Source organism: Chlorocebus sabaeus, chromosome 8 (genome assembly GCF_047675955.1).
Source record: "Chlorocebus sabaeus isolate Y175 chromosome 8, mChlSab1.0.hap1, whole genome shotgun sequence".
NCBI lineage: Eukaryota > Metazoa > Chordata > Mammalia > Primates > Cercopithecidae > Chlorocebus > Chlorocebus sabaeus.
Genome location: NC_132911.1, coordinates 125,111,523 through 125,128,264, shown reverse-complemented (window position 1 = coordinate 125,128,264; position 16,742 = coordinate 125,111,523). Strand labels below are relative to the sequence as shown.

Here is a 16,742-nt window from a genome sequence, read left to right as displayed (position 1 = left end):
AACAAGTGCCTATTCCATACTTCATTCAACTTTTGGGAGTCTACCAATGGTGTCCAGGACTGAGTGTAATCAACATACCAAGAAGCAAAAGAGATGCACCTAGCAGAAACATCTTGAAGGTGTACTATATCTATTACCATGAAGTCTGCATTCCCATTTTTTTTTTTTTTTTTTGATTAGGAAGATAACTGCAAAAGCTATTTTTTTTTTTAAAGATCATGTTTATAACTAGCAAATATCATGAAAACCTCAGATTATTGAATAACAATAGAATTGTTAAGCACTGTAAAAAAGTCCTGTTAAGTAATATTTACTCTAATCACAATTAAAGACAATAAATAAATGGAAATTACTTCTTTGAATTAATTGTAGTGATACGTCGTTTATATGATCATTTTATCTGAACTTTATTGCTGCTATTTATCTTTAAATTTCCTTGAATACACTGTCCATTTTCTCTTGAGTATAATTCATTTCTCAATTCTCAATGAAAATTTTGGTTTAATTTATTATTTAAATAGCATGTATAATTAAATGTATGCCTTTCATCTAGGGTCAAAATAGGTTGAGGAACAGTATAAGGGAGAAATATTAAAACTTGACTTAGTTTTGGTCTATTGCTTGGAAACTGCAAAACAACTTTATCTTGGGAATTTACCAAGTACTTATTATTATTTATGTTTGTCTTTTTCTGAGTGACTTTTTTGAAGAAGAACACAAGGATCTCACAACAATTATACTTTCTTTTCTTTTTTTTTTTTCTTTTTATTTTTGAGACGGAGTCTTGCTCTGTCACCCAGGCTGGAGTGCAGTGGCGTGATCTCGGCTCACTGCAAGCTCTGCCTCCCAGATTCATGCCATTCTCCTGCCTCAGCCTCCCAAGTAGCTGGGACTACATGGGCTGCCACCACGCCAGGCTAATTTTTTTTGTATTTTTAGTAGAGATGGGGTTTCACCGTGTTAGCCAGGATGGTCTCGATCTTCTGACCTTGTGATCCACCTGCCTCCGCCTCCCGCAGTGCTGGGATTACAGGCGTGAGCCAGGGCACCCGGCTGACAATTTTTATATTTTCTTAGTGAAGAAATATTAAATATGTTAGTGTTTTTGGTTTGTGCTGCTATAACAAAATACCACAAACTTGATAATTTATAAACAATAAAATTCGATTTGACACATAATTCTGGAGGCTGGGAAGTTTAAGATAAAGGGGCTGCATCTGGTGAGAGCTTTCTTGCTATGTCATAACATGGTGGAAGGCATTGAGAGGTGACAATGTACTAGCAGCCCTCGCTCTCTGCACCTCCTTGGCCTCGGCGTCCACTCTGGCGGCGCTTGAGGAGCTCTTCAGTCCACCCCTGCACTGTGGGAGCCCTTCTCTGGACTGGCCGACCGGAGCTGCCTCCCTCTGCTTACCGGGAGGTATGGAGGGAAAGGCGTGGTCGGGAACCGGGGCTGCGCAGGGTGCTCAGGGGCCAGTGCGAGTAACGGCCGGCACGGGTGTGGGTGGGCTCAGCAGCCCGCACACTGAGCAGCCGGCCAGCACCACAGGTACAGGGCAGTGAGGGGCTTAGCACCTGGGCCATCAGCTGTAGAGGTTGCAATGGGTCCCCCAGCACTGCCAGCCCGCATGCACCACGCTGGAATTCTCACAGGGCCTCAGCCGCCTCCCCACCGGGAAGGGCTCAGGACTTGCAGCCAGCCATGTCCAAGACCCCACTCCATGGTGGGCTCCTGCACACCCAAGCCTCCTGGATGGGCACCGCCCCCTGCTCCATGGCACCGGGTCCCATCTACTGCCCAAGAGCTGAGCAGTGGAGGTGCCGCTGGGGACTGGCTGGCAGCTCCACCTGTAGCCCTGCTGCAGGATCCACTAGGGGAAGCCAGCTGGGCTCCTGAGTCTAGTGGGGACTTGGAGAACTTACCTCTAGCTAAGGGATTGTAAATACACCAATCTGCACTCTGTGTCTAGCTCAGGGTTTAAAAATACACCAGTCAGTACTCTGCCTCTAGCTCAAGGTTTGTAAATACACCAGTTGGTACTCTGTATCTAGCTAACCTAGTGGGGACTTGGAGAACTTTTCTGTCTTGCACTCTGTGTCTAGCTCAAGGCTTGTAAATGCACCAATCAGCACTCTGTCAAAACAGACCAATCAGCTCTCTGTAAAATGGACCAATCAGCTCTCTGTAAAATAGATCAATCAGCTCTCTGTAAAATGGACCAATCAGCAGGATATGGGCCGGGTCAGATAAGGGAATAAAAGCAGGCTGCCCTGTCTAACAGCGGTAACCTGATCCGGTTCCCATCCCCAGTGTGGAAGCTTTGTTGTTGTGCTGTTTGCAGTAAATGTTACTGCTGGTCAATCTTTGGGTCCACAATGAGCTATAACACTCACCATAAAGGTCTGCAGCTTTGCTCTTGAAGCCAGCGAGTCCACGAACCCACAGGGAAGAATGAACAACTCCAGAGGTGCCACCTTTAAGAGCTATAACGCTCATGGCGAAGCTCTGCAGCTTCATTCCTGTCAGCGAGACCACGAAGCCACCAGAAAGAAGCACCTCCAGACACATCTGAATTTCTGAAGGAAGAAACTCCGGATACATCATCTTCAAGAACTGTAACACTCACCGCGAGGGTCAGAGGCTTCATTCTTGAAGTCAGAGAGACCAACAACCTACCAATTCCAGACATATCAGCACAATGGCAAAAGAGAGTGTGCAGGAGCTGCATTCATTTTTATAACAAACTTCCACCATGTCATTTATCCATTCATCAGTGCACAGCCCTCATGCACTAATCACCTGTTTAACAGTTCACCCTGTTGCACTGGGGGTTTAGTTTCTAACACAAGAACTTCGTGGGACCCATCCAAACCGTAGCAGTTAGGACAAGGAAGTTGACGGAAGGAGATGTTAAGAGTATAGGAGAAGAAAACAAAACCGTCAGCAAGACAAAGAAGAGTTTGAAATTCAGTGGTGATTTAGGTTGGATACTGCCCTAAGAATGAACAAAGCTCTAAGAGTGGATGGCCTCTCAGAAGTCACTTAGTCTCCAAATTGAGAACAAAACAAGACCTTGGTTTCCTGCGGGATAATTGAACCCTTTCCACATCAGACTACACTGCCACCTTGGAAGTTATATGACACTTTCATGCTAAGCACTAGCACACTTCTGGAGTCTAGGGTTGCCTTCAGGTCGCTAAATTTTGTGGGTGGTCAGTATTATTTTACAGAGAGAGAAAGAGAAGCTCCAGAGGGGTTAAGTGACTTGCAAAATGTCAAGCAATACTTCAGAGGGCTGATTCTGCAACTCAGGGCTAATCTCCTTATTCAGATATTCTTCAGAAAAGAATAATTTTATTTTCAAGAAAAATAATTTTCTTATTTTCAGGAAATATTAAGAAAAATAAATGTAAGAGAGTTAAGTTCTATGTTTACAAGGGATTACAAAACAGAATAATGATGACTTTGCACGTAATTTCTCTTAAAACGTGTGGGGGTTGTGCATTCAAAAAAGCCAAATTAATAGTTTTCTCAAGCTTTTGAGGAATGATATACTTACGTGGAGAAATTTACCTATGACAGTCATCATTCCTATGACATCTGTTCTGGTTTGCAGAGCTGGAGAGTGGAGAAGACACATTACTTACTATCTTGCAAGAAAACTGGAAATATCTTAGCTTTGAGTTCTAATATTTCCAGATGGTAGACATCGAAAGCAGGCTTCCTCTCCTTGCCTGCTCCTCCAAAGTTTTATGCAGCAGTAATAAGCTCTTATTTGACTGTGCTACATTTTATTGCAGAGAACAGAAGGATTGAGGCAACATATTTCTCAGGGAATGATTCTTTGCTGAGTGTACTTTTAACACTGCGTTCTGTTTCTGTCTTAAAAATGAAATACATAGCTCACAATTTTAGCCTCAAGAATACTACAGAATTGTGTTGATTCTTCGATTTTATTAACTTTTCCAATAAGACATTTCTAAAACTTGTAGAAAATGCTCTCAATTTCTATTTCCACAGAATATGGTAGAAAAACACAATGATATTTCTTCCCCATAATCTTTAAATATTAAAATTGCTCTCATGTAAGTAAAAACTTAGTACATTAATTTTTCTTGCATACTGAGTAATGGATCTCATGGCAATTTTGGGAAATATCTTTGGAAATCTAAACTCCAAAAAAATCCTGATTTCTACTTAGGAATGTAATCATAAAGGAAACAAAATTGACAAATGAATTGGGGAGAAGTTTACTTTGTTTACAAACATTTAATTTCAACTCATTTTCCCACTTGTAATTTCTATCACATGTATCAGTAGAAACTGTATTTCGGCCGTGGTCTTTACTGGATAGTGTTCCTGGGCTTTTCTTAACATACTGACGAGAGACTATGTCCTATTTATTCAGAGGAGGTGAAAAGAATCTGCTTATTAAACACCCAGAATGTATGTAAAACCTGGTTCCAGTATATGACAAAATATAATAAAATTGTTTCATGCTGCATTATGTGTTCAACTCCTCCAACCTATCTTTGACATAAAAAATAGAAGGCAATATTGTTGCAGAATCATTTCAATGCTTTTTCTTTTACCACTATGCCTGCTGAAAGTAAAAAATTATTTTCTGTATCTCCAAATGTGTGGATAATAAGTCTTATAAGTCTTATAAAGACCAAGAATTTTCCCAGATCTGTGGACTTCAGGTGCCTAATCTGGGGTGAAGCAAGAGTCAGCATTTACCGGAGAATGGTACTTGGAAAAAATATTGATTATATTCACTAAGACATAGCTATAAATATCCTCCTTCAGTAGGCAAGTGGGAGAGAAATGGGATAGGGACTACTGACCTGGGAGAGATGATAGAATCTGCTGATTTCTCTGGTTCATTTCTGCAAACACATGCTGAGTGTCAATTGCATTCTAGGTATTGCCCTTCGCACCTCTATGCAATGATGAAATTAACACAAAGACACAATACTTGATCAAGGAATGAAAACCCCAATGTCATTTGCTTTTAGTCCTTCTTGCGTTGGGTCGTCCTCCTAGAAGCAGTGATTCTTGAAAAGTAAACATCAGACGGGAGATGAAGGGTGGAAAGGGGTTCAAGTAGAGAGAGCAACCTGCACGAAGGCACAGAAATAGGAACATGTTGTATGCATAGGAGAGTACTGCCTACCGGGAATTCTAATGAATGTAGCATAAAATCCAGAAGCAAAGAATATGGGAAGTAACTGAAGAGAAAAGTAGAAGCCAGTTACCAGTAGCTTAGATTGACCCCTATGAGTGATGATGGCAAACGGGCATGGGAGACTTTAAGCAAGATCATCAAATGGTCAAATTTGCTTTTGGATGGATCAGACTGCATTTTGTGCTCAACGGATTGAAACGGAGCAATACTAGAGGCAGGCAGATCAGTGAAGGGATTGTCACAGAAGTCTAGGCACAAGATGATAGTGGCCTTTGCCTTCATAGCACTTGTCACTGTCAAATAATTATTTTCTCATTCTGTACATATGCATTCAATGTTGTCTTCCTTATGGAAATAATAAACACCACTGTGGTAGTGAATGTGACTTCTTCACCATGATGCCCTCTAACATCTCACACATGTCTGATGGTGACTGATTACTGAATAATTGTTTATAATGTAGGAGCTAGTGGCCTGAATGAAAACAATGGGACTAAGTTCAGAGCAAGGGTTAGGTTTTTAAAATATTCAAGAGGTAAATGTTCTAGGACTTGCCAACAAAAATTGACAATGACATCTGGGTGCCTGTATTTTTAAATTGTTTACTTATTTACCTTTTTTTTTTTTTTTTTTTGACACAGGGTCTCACTCTATCACCCAGGCTGGAGTGCAGTGGTGCAATCTCGGTCACTGCAAACTCCACCTCTCGGTTCAAGTGATTCTCCCACCTCAGCTTCCAGAGTAGCTGGGATTACAGGCGTGCACTGCCACACCCAGCTAATTTTTGTATTTTTGGTAGAGATGGGGTTTCACTATGTTTGTCAGCCTGGTTTTGAACTGCTGACCTCAAGTGATCTGCCCGCCTTGACCTCCCAAAGTGTTGGGATTACAGGTGTGAGCCACCACGCCCGGCCCTGGGTGCCTGTATTAATTAGACTGAATGAACCTCCAGGGCTAGGCATAGCATAGTGTTAAAAATATTAACTATGAACTTCCTTTAGTTCAAATCCCAGCACTCTTGACTCCCTCGCCATGTGTCCCTGAGTCAATGATTTAATCCACTTTGGCATTCAGTGTTCTTCGGTTTGCTCAAATGCAAAATGAGAATGAATATAGTACCTGCCTCATCATGTCCTTCTGAAAATCACAGGAGTTAATGCTTGTAAAGCACTTAGAACAAAGCCTGGCAGACAGCATATGCTCAATGAAAAGCTCAGATTAAATTCTCATGAAGTCATTAGTCACTAGTGACAGTTTCATTGCAGGGAGGTGCTTTTGCTTTTAAATCTCAACCATACCGTTTCATTTGATCTGCACTCCTCCCCGAAAGGTTTTACTGTCTTTACTTAACAAACAGCAAGCCAGAAGCTCCAAACCAAGTGGTGTGATAAAGTTCACACAGATTGTCATCGCCCAAACTAGCCTCAAAGCAGGGAGGCTTTGATCCTCCAATAGCGCTTTCTACTGAATATCTCCAAGGGAGAACTTAACTGCTGGCTGTGCAGCTGTAAAGAGCTTAAACGCTAACCTATCTATAAAAACATATGATTGATAAATCATGTCACACCTAAGACCCGTTTAACTAGTGCAGACATGCCTAGTTACCCGATTAAAACACTAAAGCTTTAGGAAAGTTCTTCAGACATGGGATTTTTCTTAGAGTCCATTAAAGATCTATCTTCCACAAATTTTAGTGAAAATGTTTCATATCTAAAGTTAATTTTTAGGTAATTTTGTTAACCATAAGTTCTTCCTTAAGATTCTAGTTTACAGAGGTTTTCATCAGTTTACATCTTCAACTGGGACAGTTTCTGTGTTCACTAGGTACTAATTTTTACGTTCCTTTTCTTGTACAGCATTAGAAAAAATGGAAATAAAATATTTGAGAGATAAAAATGGAGGGAAAGAGAATAGAAGAGTGGGGGTAATGGTTTTACGTTTCAGCTTTGGGAAAAATAAAGGAAATTAAGTAAAAATATTCCTGAGTCCTAGAAATGCCATTGAGGGTCTGTCTGGGGTGATGAACTGAGGATGAATGGAGGGAGCCTGATAGGGCTGCAACATGTGCTCTGTGGCTTTCCAAAATCTGCTGGTCAGCAGAGAGTCAAAATCGGGAAAAGCATTTACCAACTAAATTCCAGCTATTGGATTAAATCAAAGTCATCCAAAGCTCTATGTATCACAAGTTAATTTCAATTTCTAGGATGAATAAAGAAGGAATTTAAACAGTGTCCCAAAGGTGACAGTCGAAACTTCATAGAAAGTCTAAAAGGAATGGAACATATGGACAAGGAATCCAGCTCTGGAAGATGCCTATGCTCTGTGGATCAGAACTGATTTCTGAAGGTTATCTGTCTGCTGGAGAAGAACAGACATCGAGAACAAGCTTTAGGAAAATTATAGCTTGTCTTTCTCTTTCTGCCATCTTGGATCCTGTGGAGGCCTGCTGGGAACAGGACTTCTAAAAGGAAATATTGTCTGGAAGCCTGTGGTCCAATGCAATTTTTGCTGTCTTTATAAGTGGGGTCTCCAGAACCAAAGGGCGCACAAAGCTCTTCTTAAAATTGAAGGTGTTTATGCCTGAAATGAAACAAAATTCTATTTGGGCAAGAGATGCACTTATGTATACAAAGCAAAGAACAACACAGTGACTGCTGGCGGCAAACCAAGCAAAACCAGAGTAATCTGGGGAAAGGTAACTCGGGCCCATGGAAACAGTGGCATGGTTCGTGCCATATTCCGAAGCAATCTTCCTGCTTAGGCTATTGGACACAGAATCCAAGTGACGCTGTACCCCTCAAGGATTTAAACTAGTGAGAAGTCCACAAATAAAAGTGGATTTGTGCTCTTGTGGAAAGAAAGAAAAAATATATAATAACAGTTCGTTTCTTCCGATTATAAAACCTATTGACATAATTTGTATGTCTTTTATCTTTGTCATTTTGTACCTTTTATATTTTACGTTTCTAGTGACTCATTCTTTTGTTTTACAAAAATATTGATTAAGGATGGATTTGTGGATAAAAGTGACCTTTTCCACAGATAGTTTGAGAAGTACTGTCTTACTTAGAATGAATGTTTTTTTTTTTTCCCTACAAAATGTACCAAATTTACAACCATCTCATTAAAACTGTAGGAGAAGGAAATAGAAAAGTTTCTTCAAAGTAAAGCATAATATATGAAAATAAATTTTATATTGTCCAACATTCCTAATTTAAGATGGGCAAAATGTCACTGACAATTTTATTAGGTAATGTGTTGAAAATGTATCCTTTTTATTTTGACATACATGAAATGTATAAGGGCTTTCTTTGATAGTTGCAATTATGTTTCTATTTACTAATTATTGCTTTATCTTAAAATTATGTAATTTTTTACAGCAATTTGTTTTGCAACAATACATTTGGGAATATAGTCCCTCAGTTGAGAGGAATATACAGCATTTTGTATTATCAAACTGTACCCTTGGGGTAAGAGGTCCCATATATTAATTACCTACAAAGTAGTAGCACACTAAATCATTTGAATTTTTTCTGAACTTACTGGCTTTAAAAAGTATAGTAATGTTCATATTAAAGAAGACATTTCCTTCATTTTCTCCAGTGTTTTCAATGTCTGTAAACACTGCTATTTTGTTTCCTGTTAGGAGCTGTGAGGGAACTAGGCTTGGTGCTCAGTGATTTATTTCAAAAGAAAGACATACATGAAAAATGTTCACCTCAGCTTTAAGGAAAGAACCTAAAACACTTTCCAATATTAGTAGTATTGAAATTAGATTTGGACAAGTAGGATCCCTGTTCTTGGCTACCTCCAGGCGATGTGCTCACCCAGGGGACACACACACACATTCAACCTTTTAGATCATGCTCTGGGAATGAGGGACTCTAGGGTTCCCTGCCCCAAAGGCCAGAGCCTGCTTCCAGGCCTGTGTGGCCACCATCCCTGAGTCTGTCATCTAGCACGCTACTGGGTTACCAGGATAAGCACCATAGTCCCGCGGGGAGGCCAAGGAGATCTGTGAGGTGAGGGAAGTTGTGAATAGGGATTTGAAGTGCTAGAGGTAAAGGACTTGGTTAGTGGGTGGGAAAAAGCTTTTGACCCTGTAGTATTTAGCATAAAACTGCCTGTAGGATTGGCAAAGATCAAAAAGTGTTGTCACAGGTTGAAGGCTCACCAAAGTATGTGACCGGTTGAAGGTGTCCAGGTTCTTGGCATCTTGAACAAAGAATTGGACAAAATGCACAAACAGAACAAGGAAAGAATGAAGCAACAAAAGCAGAGATTTATTGAAAATGAAACTACACTCCATAGGGTGGAGCAGGTCCCAGCATAAGGGCTCAAGAGCCCTGTTAAAGAATTTCCTGGGGTCTAAATACCCTCTAGAGGTTTCCATTGGTTACTTGGTGTATGCCCTATGTAAACAAAAGGATGAAGTAAAGTTACCAAGTCATTTACTCGGTGTACACCCTATATAAATGGAAAGGATATTTCCTGTCATAGCTGAAGTGTTTCCATTTGATTTAGTTCTAGTAAGTCAGTGTGAACTCGCCTTATGTTCCTTGCCCACAGACCCTATTCTCCTGCCTCAGTGTCACATAAGGGTTAAAAAAGATGACTGAAAACACGCCTTCTCCAGCATTCATGGTAAACTATACATTGGCACAGCCTCTCTTAAGGGACACGTGGCAATACCAGGAAATGTTTTAAATTCCATCCCCGCTTATAGGACTTTATCCCACAGGTATACTCTAAATTATATATAAGAATGTCTTTCTTCATTGATTCATTTATTCAAAAAACTAATTTAATATATCCTATATTCCAGACACTATTTGGGTTTCCAGGAATATAGCAATGAAAGAAAAATAAGGTTCCCGCCTTTAAGGAGATTACAGTTTAGTGGAGAAAGCAGAGCATCAATAAATGAGTTAAGAAATAAATAGGGTGGGCATGGTGGTTCACACCTGTAATCCCAGCACTTTAAGAGACCCAGGAGGGAGGATTTCTTGAGCCCAGGAGTTTGAGAGAATTTGAGACAAACCTAGGCAATGTAGTGAGACCCAATTTTGAAAAAGAAATAGCTAAAAATAAAAATTAGCTGGGCATGGTGGCATGTGCCTGTCATCCCAGCTACTCAGGAGGCTGAGGTGGGAGAATTGCTTGAGCCTGGGAGGTAGAAGCTGCAGTGAGCCATGATGGTGCCACTGCACTCTAGCCTGGGCGACAGAAAAAGATGCTGTCTCCAGAAAAAAAAAGAAAAAAGAAATGTGATTACATAAGCATATAATATAAAGGGAATAGAGAGAACGGAAATTGAAACACTGGTTAGAGACATTATATGTACATACATGTGTATACACACACACAAACACACACAATATATAAAATATATTTCCTAAAATAATGATATCGTAGCAAAAAAGCAACAAACAACTTAAATGTCCATTAATATGGGATTTATTTAAAAAACTAGGGTACAGCTAGGTAAATAATGCTCTTTAGATGGCTGTTAAAAAGTGAGGCAGAGCTTTCTGCATATGCTAATAAGATAATAGCTCCAACACAGAGGAGGAGGGATATGAGGGAGAAGAAGAAGAAGGAGGGATATGAGGGAGGAGGTTAGGAAGGGGCAGAGGAAGAGGACAAGGAATAGCAGCATTGTATAAGGCAGACAATATGTGCATATCACTCGTTTAATGCTAGCATCACAGTGAAAGTGAAATATATTGGTCTCTATCCCTTAGTCATCTGACAGAAGCAGAAAGTACTAGAACTGTGGATGAGTGGCAAGAAGAGGAAGCCAGCTGGAGTTCTTGCAACCTAGCCAATAGAAAGAAGCCATAAAATTATTATTCCTAGCTCTTTTCGCCCCACCCCACCCTCTACACTCTTGTATCCCCTGGCTAGGAAACACCTGTTATGTAATAATTCTCATGAATGTGGGAATATAGCTGTAGTTTTCTGCATTGTGTCCTTATTATCTATGACTATACAGAGCAGAAAACTAGCTGTGGGTTATCATGATTAATCTTGCTAATTAGATTTTCTATTTCCTTTGATTCCTTCTTTGCATTCCTTCAGAACTGACACTGGGAAGTTTAGACCAGGAAATTGCAGCTGTATTCACATGCTATTATGCTTCGGGTACAGAGAGGCCTTCTATGCCCCATGAGTTCAGAAACCTAATTTCCATGTATATTAATCCTTACTTTGTACTGGAGCAAACTCAAGCTTTCTGCCTGTCTGTGTGTTCAGTGAGTACTCTGTTGCTTGTTGTGGTTTGAAGATAGTGATGAGACAGGGTATTTTCTCATGGTACTCACTTGTCAAGACAAATTTCCTAGGGAGTTATTAAATTGTAGGTTAGTTTTCTTTTGTGGCTGTAACAAATAACCACAAACTCATAAGTTTAAAAGAATGCAAATTTATTATTTCAGGTTTTGGAGGTCAGAATTTGGACACAGTATGGGTTAGCTGGTTCTTTCTCTAGAGTCTCACAAGGCTGATTTCAAGTTATCAGCAGGGCTGTGATCCTTTCTGGAAACTCTGTAGGTAAGTCCACTTCCAAATTAATTCACTGTGTTGGCAGAATACGTGTGGTTGTAGAACTGAGATGTTCCAGTGATCTTGATAATTGTCAGCTGGGGGCCATTCTCTTCTTTTAGGGGCTACACACACTCTTTGACTCATGGCCCCTTACCACCATCTTCAAAGTCAGCAATGGCAAATTAGATTAAGTTTCAGGTCTCTCTAGCTTCTCTCTCTGCCTCATCCCTCCTGCCTTCTTCTGTCACATCTTTCTGCCCAACCTTCAGTTCCACAGCTCAAAAATTTTAATGTTGCCATTTCTTCTTACATTCAAGATCCAACAAATTAACAAGAGACTAAAACAGGTATGCAACTAGTTTCATCTCCAACTCAAGTGCTGCAGGTCACTTAGCATGCTATGTATGGAAAGATACAAGTCTACAATGAGATTCAAGTCTACAGTGAGATGCAACCCACTAGGAGTATGTAGTAATGCTGTCTATGTGTACTTGGGTGGAGCTAGTGTAGGTAGGTTAAGAAGAAGGTCTCAGAATGTGTTTCATGCAAAACTCACTAGGAGTACTTAGTGATGCTGTCTGTGTGTCCTTGGGTGGAGCTAGAGTCAGTGGGTGAAGAAGGAGGTCTTAGCATATGTGTCATGCAAAATCCACTAAGAGTATGTAGTGATGCTGTCTGTGTGTAGTGGGATGGAGCTAAAGGTGGTGGGTGAAGAAGGAGGTCTCAGCATGTGTGTCATGCATTTGCAGCACAGCACCTAACATACAACTATAATGTCCACAAGTATTTCTGGGAACAGACCCAAATGTTTATGTTCATAAAGCTCTGAATTCTCTTCTATATTGGAGATACTTAGAAAATTAAATCAAAATAAGGTTTCTCTAGCGATGCTGAGCAGCTATATAGCTTTTCTCTTGTATCTCACTGTTAGATTGTTTAGGTTGACACTTTTGTTTTAAATCATTGTCTGTGGTATAGTTCTATGATACTGATACAACCAGCTCACTAAACTACATTATGGCACCTTGATTGCAACTTTGGTATTCCCAGACCCCATTCTTAGAGTCGCACCTGCATTTTACCTTTTTCTTCTGTGTACCCAACCAAAAGGTCTTCAGTTTTATTGTTCAGTCATCTATAATATATTTTACTCACATTTTCATCTGCTATAATTCTTTAAGAGTTTATCTCAATGTCATGTTTTCAGGGAAGCTAGATGCAAATAATGATAATAGTTACTATTTTTAAAATAAAGGGTAGGTCAGACACTAGTACCTCTACATAACACACAGAATTTAACTTTTTAATTAAGTTTATAAGGTGAGTATTATCATATCTTTTTTTTTTTTTTTTTTTTTTTTTTTTTTGAGATGGAGTCTCGCTGTGTCACCCAGGCTGGAGTGCAGTGGCACGATCTTGGCTCACTGCAAGCTCTGCCTCCCGGGTTCATACCATTCTCCTGCCTCAGCCTCCTGAGTAGCTGGGACCACAAGCACCTGCCACCACGCCTGGCTAATTTTTTTATATTTTTAGTAGAGACGGGGTTTCACCATGTTAGCCAGGATGGTCTCAAATCTCCTGAACTCGTGATCTGCCATTCTCAGCCTCCCAAAGTGCTGGGATTACAGGTGTGAGCCACCGCGCCTGGCCTATCATACCCATTTTAAAGTGAAGAAACAGACTCAATGTGATTAACTTGTTTCCTAGAGAGCAAAGTTTGCAAACCCATGGTGGTTCAAACACAAATCCCTTGTTCTAAATTACATTGCAATGATAAATTTCTCCATGACTATGGCTTCTTAGGTTTAAATCCAGTCATTTCTTCATGATCCATCTCAAGGTCACTTTCTGCACAAACATTTGTAATTCCCTCAAGCACATCATTCCTAGATTTCAAACCTCTTCTTTCCTTACTTACTTCACTCGTGAAACTCTTGTCATTTCTCTTGCATTATTTGTCCTTACTTTCTACATTCCTTGATGAGTTGTCTGTGACCTCCCTGAAGACCAGGACCAAGTCTCATTAACTTTATCTTGTTTAAAAGGCCCAGCATTCTACCTAATAAATGATCAGTAAATAACTGAATTGATTAACACTTCTCTCAGTGGAATTTCAAAGAGCCTGACATAAGAATGGCTCTGCTTATACTAGAAGAGAGTAGGGAAGGATGACTTAAGTCATGTTTAAGTTACCTTTAATCTCTCTAATTGAGGCTTCAACTTTGAAGCTAAATTCCAAAATGATTAAAAGTGCATTACTGACTTCACACACTATTTCGTCTGTACGTCAATGCTCACCCACTGGGAGTATCAACCTTCCAAAGGCTAAAGCTAATGTTTGAGGGAGGAGCACCAGCAGTTAGTGGTGCCAGAAGATTCAGGCCTTGGGGATCTTCATAAAACAACCCACCCTTTTCTTAACACAGTGATGTTACCACTTGCTAATCAGTCAACAACTGGCCTCTGTAACAGAACTTCTCTAGATTCACACAGTTCATAAAAGCAGAAGCATCCATGAACTTTCCTTTACTAAGAACCATCTAGTTCCATGAAACTGTTCAGCTTTGGGACAGGAAATTATCACAGCCCTAAAGATGGGGAGATGGGGCTATGCTGCCATTTTCTTTTTATTATTGGAGGCAAAATTGAGAAAATAATATACTTTCAGATGTCATTTCAAAAACCTTTTCATACTAGGCAAATATATTCAATGGCTTGTATAATAACTCTTTTTATATATTTAGAGTAATTCACAAGATGTTCCCCAAACTCTGTCCAAAATAAGAGAAGGCTCACCTAGAAGAAACTCAAACATCAAAGAAAATTTGTGTTCTCATGTAGCAACATAGCCAATATACAGGGTCAGTGGTTCAACACCACCATCAAGGACTCAGGTTTTTAACAGCTCTTTGCTCTGCCTCTCTGAGCATGATGGACTTTGTCCTTTAGCTCCTCTCCTGTAATCACAAGGTGAATCCTGCAACTTCTACCTTCCTGTCTTCCTATACCAGGTCAGAAAGGATGGAGGGGAAAAGAGGATATATATTGTCTCTAAGTTCCTCATTAAAGGCAATGAATATTTTCTAGAAACGTACAGCAGAAGTCCCTCACTACTCATTAGCCAGAGGAATTAATTACCATTATTGCAAGACTAATTGAGATTCACCTCCAGGAGCAAAAGATGATTTGTCTTCTCTAATCACATACCTGTATATACTGGAATAAATTCTGTTTCAGTAACAAGGCAGAGGGAATTAAATACGTTATTCATTTTTACCCTTTACAATGGTCCAGCAAGGAAGGTTACTGTGGTAGATATTGATGATGCTCACCAATATGTATGGTTCTATTCCTTTTAGCCGCAGAAAGGAATTACAATTTCATGCCTCTTGAGTCAGGTCATGTACCTCATTTTAGTCAATGACATTTAAGTAAATATGACATGTCCTACTCCTGGGCAGCAAGTATGTAATGATTAATCGATAGCGTTCTCTTAGCTCGATGACATGTGGTGGTAGCTAGTGTTGAAATGGAAATACAAAGCTGAGCCACCTTATGAAAGACATCTCCCTTGGAGAGTCTTCCAGAAAGACATACAGCGGAACATAAGCAAGTGAGAAATAAGCCTTCACTGTTTTGAGCCACTGAGATTGTGTTTTTACAGCATATCAGCTTATGATTGCTACAGGTGGTCAAGCAGAATTATCTCCAATTTGTTTTTCTGATTCATTTGGCCAAGGAAATGATAGAAGTTATTCAGTTCTGCCTCCTAGTACAGCCCCATTCCAACTTATAATCCCAAATTATTTAAAGCACCATTAGTTCACACATCAGCTGTGAGTGTATTTGCCTAAATTCTTTAATATTCTTTACTCTCACGCATGATGTCTTTTAAAGTAGTATGTCATTTGGACCTACTTTCCTTTTAATGAATCTTTTTCTAAATGGGCACTTCGCCCTTAAATAGGTAAGATTACTTTTACTATAGAATATAGTAAGCTTGTCCAACTTGTGGCCTGTGGGTGGCATGTGCCCCAGGACATCTTTGAATGTGGCCCAACACAAATGCGTAAACTTTCTTAAAACATGATGAGATTTTTGGGGTGATTTTATTTAGCTCCTCAGCTGTCGTGTTAGTGTATTTTATAAATGGCCCAAGACAATTCTTCTTCTTCCAATGTGGCCCAAGGAAGCCAAAAGATGGAACACCCTCTGGAAACTTCCTGTACTCACATCAGCAAAGGCCAAGTGGGAAATGTAAACTTCCACCTTTGTGAGGCTGTAGTGAGGTTCCCAGCAGCTCCACCAGTGTGGGGTCAGAGAAGGCTGGGTAGGGACTGTCAGTGGAGATTTCTGGGGAATCTGGACTTCCACTCCCACATCACAGTCATGAGGCACCTTGCTGCTTAGCCACTGAGGTGGTGTCACATGAGGCCCAGTAAAGAGTCAAGATTTCCACTATCACCCAGTGGTCATGAGGCCACTACCATAGTGGTGTCAGTGGGGGCCAGATGGGAATCAGGAATCCTCACCTCTGACCAGCAGTCACGAGGAGTCCTCCTTCTCATGTGTGAGGCTGAGTGAGGAACATGTATTTCTATCTCCATTGGAAGTAATCATGTGCTACTCCTCTTCTGCAGCCAGGGTGGTATCAGAAAATGCCAGGTAAAACCAAAGCTTCAAATGAAATCCAGAATCTTATAATACAGACATTTTCAGATTCTAATACAAAATCATGGGGCATACTGAAAACCAGGAAGATCTGAAACCAAGTGAAAAAAGACAATTAACAGAGGCTAAAATAGACATTACACAGATGATAGAACTATCTGACAGGATGTTACAGCAGCTATCATAAAAACGCTTCAATGAACAATGATAAATATGCCTGACACAGAAAGTGAAATCCTCAGCAAAGAAACAGATTAGATAAAGAAGAACCAAAGTAATATTAAATTTGATACTAAAATTGACGTATATAATAAATTTCAAATGTCCTCAATTTAT

General features: G+C 40.0%; 1 pseudogene; it reads left to right on the top strand.

Annotated features, from left to right (window-relative positions):
* The first annotated feature begins 4,597 nt into the window (after positions 1-4,597).
* LOC119624758 (large ribosomal subunit protein eL33 pseudogene) lies at positions 4,598-7,998 on the top strand (annotated as a pseudogene).
* The last annotated feature ends 8,744 nt before the right edge of the window (positions 7,999-16,742 follow it).